Below are 9807 nucleotides of genomic sequence, written 5' to 3' on the forward strand. Positions count from 1 at the left end.
ACTAAGTCCTACTTCTTATTCAGCCAATCGCTCAGACAAACAAGTTTGTTTACATTTGCAGGAGATAAAGGTGCCTGCTTCTTGTTTACGTCACCTGAAAGTGAGAACAGGCATTCTCATGGCACTATTGTAGCCAGTATTGCAAGATATTTATATGCCAGATGCGCTAAAGATTCATATGTCCTTTCATGCTTCAACCACCATTCCAGGGGACATGCGTGCCTGCTGATGACAGGTTCTGCTTGATAACAATCCAAAGCAGTGTAGACTGACCATTTTCATCATCTGAGCCAGATGCCACCAGCAGAAGTTTGATTTTCTTTTTTGATGGTTTGGGTTCTGTAGTTTCTGCATGAGAGTGTTGCTCTTCTAAGACTTCAGAAAGCATGCTCCACACCTCATCGCTCTCAGATTTTGGAAGGCACTTGGTTCGAGTGCTGTAGCTATCTTTAGAAATCTCACATTGGTACCTTCTTTGCATTTTGTCAAATCTGCAGTGAAAGTGTTCTTAAAATAAACCACATGTGCTGGATCAGCATCCGAGACTGCTATAACATGAAAGATATGGCAGAATGTGGGTAAAACAGAGCAGAGGACATACAATTCTCCTCCAAGGAGTTCAGTCACAAATTTAATTAACACATTTTTTTTAGCTAGCCTCATCAGCATGGAAGTATGTCCTCTGGAATGGTGGCCGAAGCATGGAAGGGCATACGAATGTTTAGCATATCTGGCATGTAAATACCTTGCAATGCCGGCTACCAAAGTGCCTTGCAGATGCCTGTTCTCACTTTCAGGTGACATTGTAAATAAGAAGAGGGCAGCATTATCTCCTGTAAATGTAAACAGACTTGTTTGTCTTAGCGATTGGCTGAACAAGAAGTAGGACTGAGTGGACTTGTAGGCTCTGAAGTTTTACATTGTTTTGTTTTTGAGTGCAGTTATGTAACAAAAAAAATCTACATTTGTAAATTGCACTTTCACGATAAAGGGATTGCACTACAGTATTTATTTGTATAAGGTGAATTGAAAAACACTATTTCTTTTGTTTATTATTTTTACAGTGCAAATATTTGTAATAAAAATAATATACACTGATTTCAATTACAACACAGAATACAATATATCTTAAAATGTAGAAAAGCATCCAAAATATTTAATAAATGTTAATTAGTATTCTATTGTTTAACAATGCGGTTAAAACTGCAATTAATCGCAATACATTTTTTAATCACAATTAATTTTTTTTAGTTAATTACGTGAGTTAACTGCAATTAATCGACAGCCCTAATAAATAGATTACAGACCCTCTATCGACGATTATAACAGGCAGTATTTCTGCTTTATGAAGTTAAAACACTTTAAATAAGCACCTTGATTATGGGGGAAAGATAGGTCCAGATCAGAATAAGCATAGTCTCCTGTGGGAGACTTAGGGCTTGTTTGCATGGCACAGCAACGCACAGTATAAGGGTGTGAATTATGAACTGAGAAATTTTTAATGCACACCAAAAGGGTCTACATGGGCCAGTTAGTGTCCAACATACTGGTGATGCTCTTTAGAATTCACACCCGACTAGTGCACATAGCTGCACTGAGTAGACAAGCCATCTCCTTTGTGGGTTTGCTTCCCACTGGCTTGGTCTCAGTCTGTAATATCTTCATATGCAGATATATTCACAGCTCTCCCCCAATGATTTTGGAAGTGCAGATACTTCACATTGGGTATTACACCTTTAGACAAAGAAAGAGGCATTAATGTTTTGGAAGCTTTGAGTTGATGGAATATTTAGTTCATCCCAGTAAATAAAGAGAAGGGACACAATGGATAACTTGAGCCACCTCCTGACACAACTACTTATCTGGTCTCTCTCTTTTCTTCTCTCACTTGTTCGGAGGAAGCCTCTCAATAGAGAAGAGGAGGAAAGAGACAGCTATGAAATTTCTCAGCCAATTCATGCTTGCTCAGAAACAAAGAAGCGAAAGAGCCAAGGGAAATTTCTTTTTCCTATTTCATTAGCCATCATGCACCTTCCTATGGTCCTTGACCTTTGATGAGTCAGAAAGCAAAGGGCAAAAAGAAAGAAGTGGAGCAAAGCAAAAAGAAAGCAAAGGAAGATGAGAAAAGTCAGGAAAATAAGGTGATTACCAATAATTGCTTTTCTTCTGATTTTTTCCCCAATTTCTTCTTTTATTAGTTTATAGGATGGTTGTGACACTGGCAGACCAAGTGCCAGCTCATGCCAAGGCACCCAGGCCTCACTGAACACTGACAAATGCATAACTGGAAACCAGTCTGGCTCCCCTGTGTGTTAGTGTTCTGAAAATAGGCATTAGATTTATAGAGATGTGCTTAAAATTTGGACTTTTTATAAAATGCTTGTGAACTGTTGCATGCATTAATCTCACTTATGAGATATGTATCCCGTGGTTATAAGTTAATATTTAAGCATTAGCTCTGTAACTATAAAAAAGTGTTTGCTATTGTGGCCAATTGGTTCATTTTATCATTCACTTATTGTGTGTGGTGTGATGTTATGAGAAACTCATATGCTATGTCATATATAATCATTGTATGCTAAATAAGTTTAAGTTGTAGGGTCACAGAAGTATAAGATTGATAAGTATTTAGAAGTGATAAGTGTACATTAGATATCTAAGTAAATCAGGGCTGAAATGCAAGGCCTACAGGCTGAGGCCTGTAAGATGTCAGCTTAGCCATACTAGGCCATAGGCTTACGAAATGCTTGACATAAGTAAGTGTCCAAAGAGGGACTCTGTGCCACAAAATCACAAGAATGATGTGCTAACAGGAGATGTTGTGACAATTTGACCACAATGTACTGTTTGAGATCACATGATACCTCGTTGTAACATCTCTTCCAACATGTTCCTGACTGCAGGGTATATGTTGTGCATAGATGCTAATGAGTTTAAAAGGAACTACAAATAACCTGGGAAAAACAGGGCACCCCAATATTCTGTGGGGTGCAGTACAGATAAGAGGAACAAGAAGGTTGACACCTTCATACACATGTGCAGAGTGTTAGGTGTTGTCAGAATCACAAGATAAAAGAAGGCTCCCAGATTGTGTAAAATGGGTTACCTACAGGGAACTCCAACAGGAACCATCCCTTGACTGGTGATCAATTAGCAAGGCATCCATCAGATCCTAAGAATATCGTTAAGGATGTGAGTATGACTACAGTTATAATTATTGCATAGGTCTTTATAGGATTTCTATATTAATGGGTAATCATAACTTTGCTTGTGACTTTAAAAAAACTTTAAAACAGATTAGATCTTGTACTTGTGAATGTATGTGTGGTTACTATCCTGGATCTTCATGTGTTTCTAGATGCTCTAAATATGAAGCAAGTCTCAGAGGTGAGACTGTTGAGCTTGAAACTGTAGCCCATAAGAGCTGAACCCACGGTGGTGTAATACAACGTTACTAAAGTCACTTTAAATAAAATAAAAGGCTACACTATGAAACTGGAAAAAACCCCAGTCAGGAGAGATGCATTACCAAGTGTGAAATACTAGATTAACACAAGAGGTGTCATCTGCTCAACAAAAGAAGGCCTATAGACACCAGATGAATCATTGTGGAACATCAGTAGACAAAAGAATTTGTTGATTGTTTTCCCCATACTTAAGAACAAGGGCTGTGCACAAACACTCATCCCATCACACTTGAATTCTGGGGGAAGGAAATAAAAATCCCTGTCATGAGGAAATTGTCATCACTATGCTGCTTGGAATTTGGAGAAGGCAATCTTTATAAGCATAAGCAAGGGATCCCCAAGCTGCTTAGCTTGGGTTAGCCCTAAAGGACTTATAGAACTTGCACATTACAGCAACTTCTATTACTTTTTGAAATTTGAGGGTACGTCCATACTACCTGCCCGTGTCGGTGGGTAGCGATCGACTTCTCAGAGTTCGATATATCGCGTCTCATCTAGACGCGATATATCGAACTCCGAATGTGCTCCCGTCAACTCCGGAACTCCACCACCACGAACGGCGGTGGCAGAGTCGATGGGGGAGCCGCAGACTTCGATCCCACGGCGTCTGGACGGGTAAGTAGTTCGAACTAAGGTAGTTCCAGTTCAGCTACGCTATTCGCGTAGCTGAACTTGCGTACCTTAGTTCGCCCCCCCCCCAGTGTAGACCAGGCCTAAGACTGTAACTCATTTGTGTGTGTATGTTTACCTCCTTCAACCTTGTAAATAACTCTCATTTCTTTTTCTTAGTTAATAAATCTTTAGATAGTTAATGATAGGACTGGCTACAAGCATTGTCTTTGGTGAGAGATCTGAGGTACAATTGACCTGAGGTAAGTGACTGGTCCTTTGGGACTGGGAGTAACCTGCATGGGTGGCAAGATAGACCGGAGCACAGTGTGTGACTCAATGTTAAGGCTGTTACAGTGCTTGAGAAGTTCACACTTGATACTTGCTTGGTGAAATCTAATTATAGAACACACCTCCATTTGGGGTTTGTGCCCCCATTGGTAACAGTCTGCCCTGAGCTTGGCACCTACATTCACGAGCCATTCCAGACAGCTTGACAATGGTAATAAGAATTTTTTAATCTGAACAATAACCAATCAGAAATATGAACTGGAATGCATCTCCACTGGAAATGAAGTGTTCAGCTCTGCTTTTTTCTGTATATACTGCTCTTCTTTGCCTCTCACTTATCTCTCTCTCTTGTATTCTGTTCCACTTTCACTAGCTCTTCCTCTTCATGAATGAACAGACTACTTCAATAGAAGAGAGCATGTCATATCATGTAGTTGGTATGTGACTCCAAAAGCCCGGTATTTTCTCTTGGGAAGGAGTTGGCAAACTCTGACAGGATTGTATATGCCTATGAAACAAATATGAATGATTCCGAGAAGTTTTTCATTGATACCATAAATTACTTTCTGCATTTCGTTATGTCTTTGTTGTCCTTCATCTTCATGATTCTCATAAGGCATCAGCAAATACGGTTTAAATTGAAATCCATTTGCCTGAAGAGAAATTTCTATCTTAATTTATTAGTGACAAGTTTAATGAAGCCATATGGGTGACATGGTACTTGTGTATCAATTGGCCAGTGAGCTCTGGAGAGCTATGACATGAGGAACTTTTACATAGCAGGATTTTGAAGAGTCAAGATACCTGGTTAATACATTGAGAATCTGAGTTGCAGTATACTACAGAAGTGCTTTCTGTTCCTATATCCTCTGTACTGTCTGCTGCACTATCACCCACAGAACATCAGGGAAACCTGCAGTCACATAAGACTTCCTTCATTTTCTCTCCTGTGGAAAACACCATGCCTAACAGAAGGGCACAGGTATTTTTTAGAAAGAGTGAAAGGAATGGCTTTCCCTTGATTAAAGGATAATCTTTCAGAGAGCAAATTTCAAGATGGCACGATCCTGTAGCTGTACACATTGTACTCAGCTATCATTCCTAGGGCCCTACCAAATTCACAGTCCATTTTGGTCAATTTCACAGTCATGGGATTTTAAAATAGTAAATTTCATTATTTCAGCTATTTAAATCTGAAATGTCATGGTGTTGTAATTGTAAAGGACCCAAAAAGGAGATTTGGGTAGGTCACAAAGGTTATTGTAGGGGCAGCTGGAAAGCGGCGGCTGCTGGCTGGGACTCCAGCTCTGAAGGCAGAGCTGCCGCCAGCAGCAGCATACAAGTAAGGATGGCATGGTATGGTATTGCCACCCTTACTTCTGTGCAGAGCTGGCCCTCAGTCAGAATTATTGCTTCAGCATATACCGTGTAAGAAAAGCTGAGCAGATAGTATAAAGATGACACTTCCTACAAACAGAGAAACCATGGGTTAGATTCTGATCTCACTTACACTAATCTAAATCTGGAGTCACTCCTGTGACTTCAATAGATTTTATACAATTTTACAATAGTATAACTTGGAATTTGGCTCTCTACTTTTAAATGAGGAGAAATAAACGGTTCCATGGGAGGATGAGTGGACTGCCCTGTTGCTCAGAGAATTTGAGAGTTAGCAGCCCAGCATAAAAAACCAGTGAGGCATAGACCAACATGGTGCCACATATTGGCTTGTAGAGCTAGAAGAGCACATATGCTGGAATGGGTCCCAAACACTATACCTGGTATGTACATACACATATCTCTGGGTGAAAAGAACTGTTTGTCTCCTTGTAAATGGTACCCCAGCCTGAAAGCCTTTCTAACCCTCCAATTTCTTTAAATGAATAAAGGGTTGTTCCTCTGAGTTGAGAGCAGATCATCACAATAGGTAACAGCCTTGGGTTAGAGATCTAATGATCTTTCAATAGGCATTCTCTGCAGCTGTGATTTTCTTTATAAATATTCAGGAATTGTGCTTTTACAGGCTTGGTAAGAGACAGTAAGCGGAGTGTGGTTGAAACTTAGATAAAATTCAAGGGGCCAAATTCAGAGGTGATACGTAAGGGTAGGTCTTCTTATAATAACTTGTATCCTCCAGCACTCAGACAATCTCAATCCCTTAGTCCATCTTACATCCCCTCAAGGAAATTAGTGTAACCACCTTCTATCTTCTTACAACTTCTTCTAGCTTCTCAATAAGTTGTTTTAACCAACTTAGACTTCTATATGCAGTGATAGAATGGCTGTTAGCACTTAAATGAACATAAGGGAGTCCAAATTACTAGCACATGTTTGAATAGAAACAAGGGAAAGGAAACTAGTTAGAATGCTAAGGTATTCATAGATTCAAGGCTGTATTATTCAGTACTGTTGATCTACATTAATCAAGCCTAAATGCACTCCCCAAACTTGTTGAAAATTCATAATTAGGTAATGCCACCCTAATAAATCCATCCAAATAACTTAGAATTTACGTGGTAGTCTACTTCGTGCTAACAAAAGCCTCCCATTTATTATAGGAAAATAATTTGTAATTAGAATTTGAATAAATATTCCTTATGGAGTTTTTGGCTAACAGAAGAACTCCCATTAGTCATTATAAGAGATAATTCTGTGTGTAATTATTTATGATGCAGATTGAAGATTAGAGGGGGAAAAACAATTGCAACAAATGTGTAGTCTTTTAAAGAGAATAGTATACTATGACAAAGACTAATTGGCATGAAATTATGACAAGAAAGTAATGGGCACCTCCTAGTACACACTTTGGCCCTTATAAGAACGGATATGGAATAGAAATAGAATAGAACACAGTGTGAGGTACCGCCTGCACTTGGATGCCTCATTCCACCCCCATAAAAATAGTGATAAGACTGAATTTGCTTTAATTAAGGAAGATGATGATGTCAGACCAAGGGAAACCAAGACCTCTTGCCAAAACCTAAAACATTTTAATTAGTAGATTCACTTCAGTGAGTTTCAATCCAAGAAAGCAAGTATCTTTAAAGTATTCAGATTCTAAAGGAAAAAAGACATAATTGGATGTATTCTACTTTCACACCATTTTTTCATTGACTTCAAGGGGAGCATGAATTAACGTTCATGTCGCACTTCCCATCAGTACCCAGCCCAGGCCAGGGAACCTAATGATCCAACCAGCAGACCAAATTTGGTGATGAATCCTGGTCACATGCCACCTGCGGCATGTTGCGCATACACTAAGAAAAAGATTGACTTGAATAGAATTAGACCTGATTTACACCAGTGTAAGTAAGAGGAGAAGCAGGCCTTCACTCCTTTGTTCTCTTGGAAAGAAGCAGCAGATAAAAACTTTCATCAGTCTAATAGGGCCTAATGAGATTAGTGTCTGACTTTACCAGTGCAGAGGAAGATGGATCTGAGTGATCACAAGTTTGAAACATCTACAAATTGTGCAGGTAGATTGGGAGTTTGAAGGTTTGCTTTATGCCGAATTTTTTAAATGCATTTTTATATGAATTTGATGGGGCTTTTTGTATTTTTTTTAAAGTTTAGTTGAAAAACAGTAGCGTGATTCAAAGAAACATTACATATATACATACCTTCAGCTAATGTAAATCAGCATTGCATCACTGAAGACACTATGCTTTGGTTTAGGCTCCTGGTGCTCAGTCAATAGCATTACATGGAAGCTACAGCCTATATTCTGTCTCCCTGCACTGTGCTACTGTATTTTTAGTGCCCAATTCTGGAAGCAGGCTGTGTGCAAAATGGCTGTTAAATTCAATGGGAGCGCTGCACATCAAGGACTTGCAGTTTGGGGACCCCGTGTGAGCAGTTCCGAGTGAAAATTTGTGACAACCAGAGTATACAGATCCCTCGTGCATGTTGTGATGGGTGTTACAGCCCTCTCACAGTGGCTGCCAGGGATGGGATTCAAAATAGAACACTGCTCCTTAAGTTGGGGCTTGACCCAAAGCCCATTGAAATCAGTGAAGTTTCCCATTGTTTTCAATAGGATTTGGATCAAGCTCTTGGTGCTCAAGCACCATAGTGATGAATGTGGCATAGATGCCAATAGTTAGGCTCCAGGTTACAATTAATGAATCCATTTTCCAAATCTGTGAATGCTTATTTGAAACCAAAATTGCTAATTTTCCCCCAGGGTTTGTTACCTTAAATTTGGCTCAGCTCTACAGATATTGGCCAAAGTGGACCAAATAATAGCACATATTGTGAATGGCATTCCTGTGTGTGGTGTGCAAAGCTACGGGCAATACTACGGAATTCTTTTTTTATCCACCATAGTGGGCACATATGGGGCTATTTCAAAGCTTCTCACTGACAGGCCTACCCATGGAATGGAAATACTTCTGTACCAGAAAGGCAGCACACAGAGATGTCAAACGTTCATCCATACTCAGAAAACTTGAGGGCGTATTTATAGGAGACTTTGTGCATGGCAAGCACACCAGCTTGCCATACATTAAGTGGTTGTGTGGACCCTGCTGCGGCACACTAAAAGTTCTGTAGGACTCTTTAGGTGCACTTCAGAACTTTTCATGTGTGGACTAAGGGTCCACATGGTCACTTAGTGTGTGGGCTTGGGCTGGAGCTCAATCTGTAAAGCCTGGGGAGAGAGGTGAGATTGGATCTGAGACTTGCTGCCAGAGGTAGACATCTCCTTAGATGGCAGCCTGGGGCAGTGTGTATTCACACTCCAGCATTCTGCGCTCTGTGTCTCTGTTGTATAGACAAGCCCTAAATGGAAGACTGACATCAACAATTTAAATTAACAAAACTTAACCGGTCCCTTTTCCCAATACATTTTTTCCCCTTTTGCACTAGGAATTGTTACTGACTGTGTCACAACTGGTACTTTGATACCTTAGAGCAACTGTGTATTTTGAAATTGTTTTGGGAGAAAAGATAATGGCCATTGCATGTGATCTCTTGAAAGCTGGCAGCACCAATTAGGCATAACTAAATTATGACACCAGCTGCAGTTGCCATTACAGAGCTGATGCCACAAACCAAACCCATGAATTGCCAAATACTGTCTGGTAGATTAGTTGTGACATTTGTACTGAGTGAAGTATCAGAGGGGTAGCCGTGTTAGTCTGGATCTGTAAAAGCACCAAAAAGTCCTGCGGCACCTTATAGACTAACAGATGTATTGGAGCATGAGCTTTCATGGGTGAATACCCACGTCGTCGGATGCATCACCCACGAAAGCTCATGCTCCAATACGTCTGTTATTCTATAAGGTGCCACAGGACTCTGTACTGAGTGAAGTTTCTCTCTATAGACTTTATTCAATCTGCTCTTTCTGCAACTTTGTACACTGTTGTATTTATGTAAAAAACAAATCTTATTGAAGAAAACCTCCATGTGTTAGAATCCAGGGTGTTGACTTGTGCTC

Source organism: Mauremys reevesii, linkage group 1 (genome assembly GCF_016161935.1).
Source record: "Mauremys reevesii isolate NIE-2019 linkage group 1, ASM1616193v1, whole genome shotgun sequence".
Classification (NCBI taxonomy): Eukaryota; Metazoa; Chordata; order Testudines; family Geoemydidae; genus Mauremys; species Mauremys reevesii.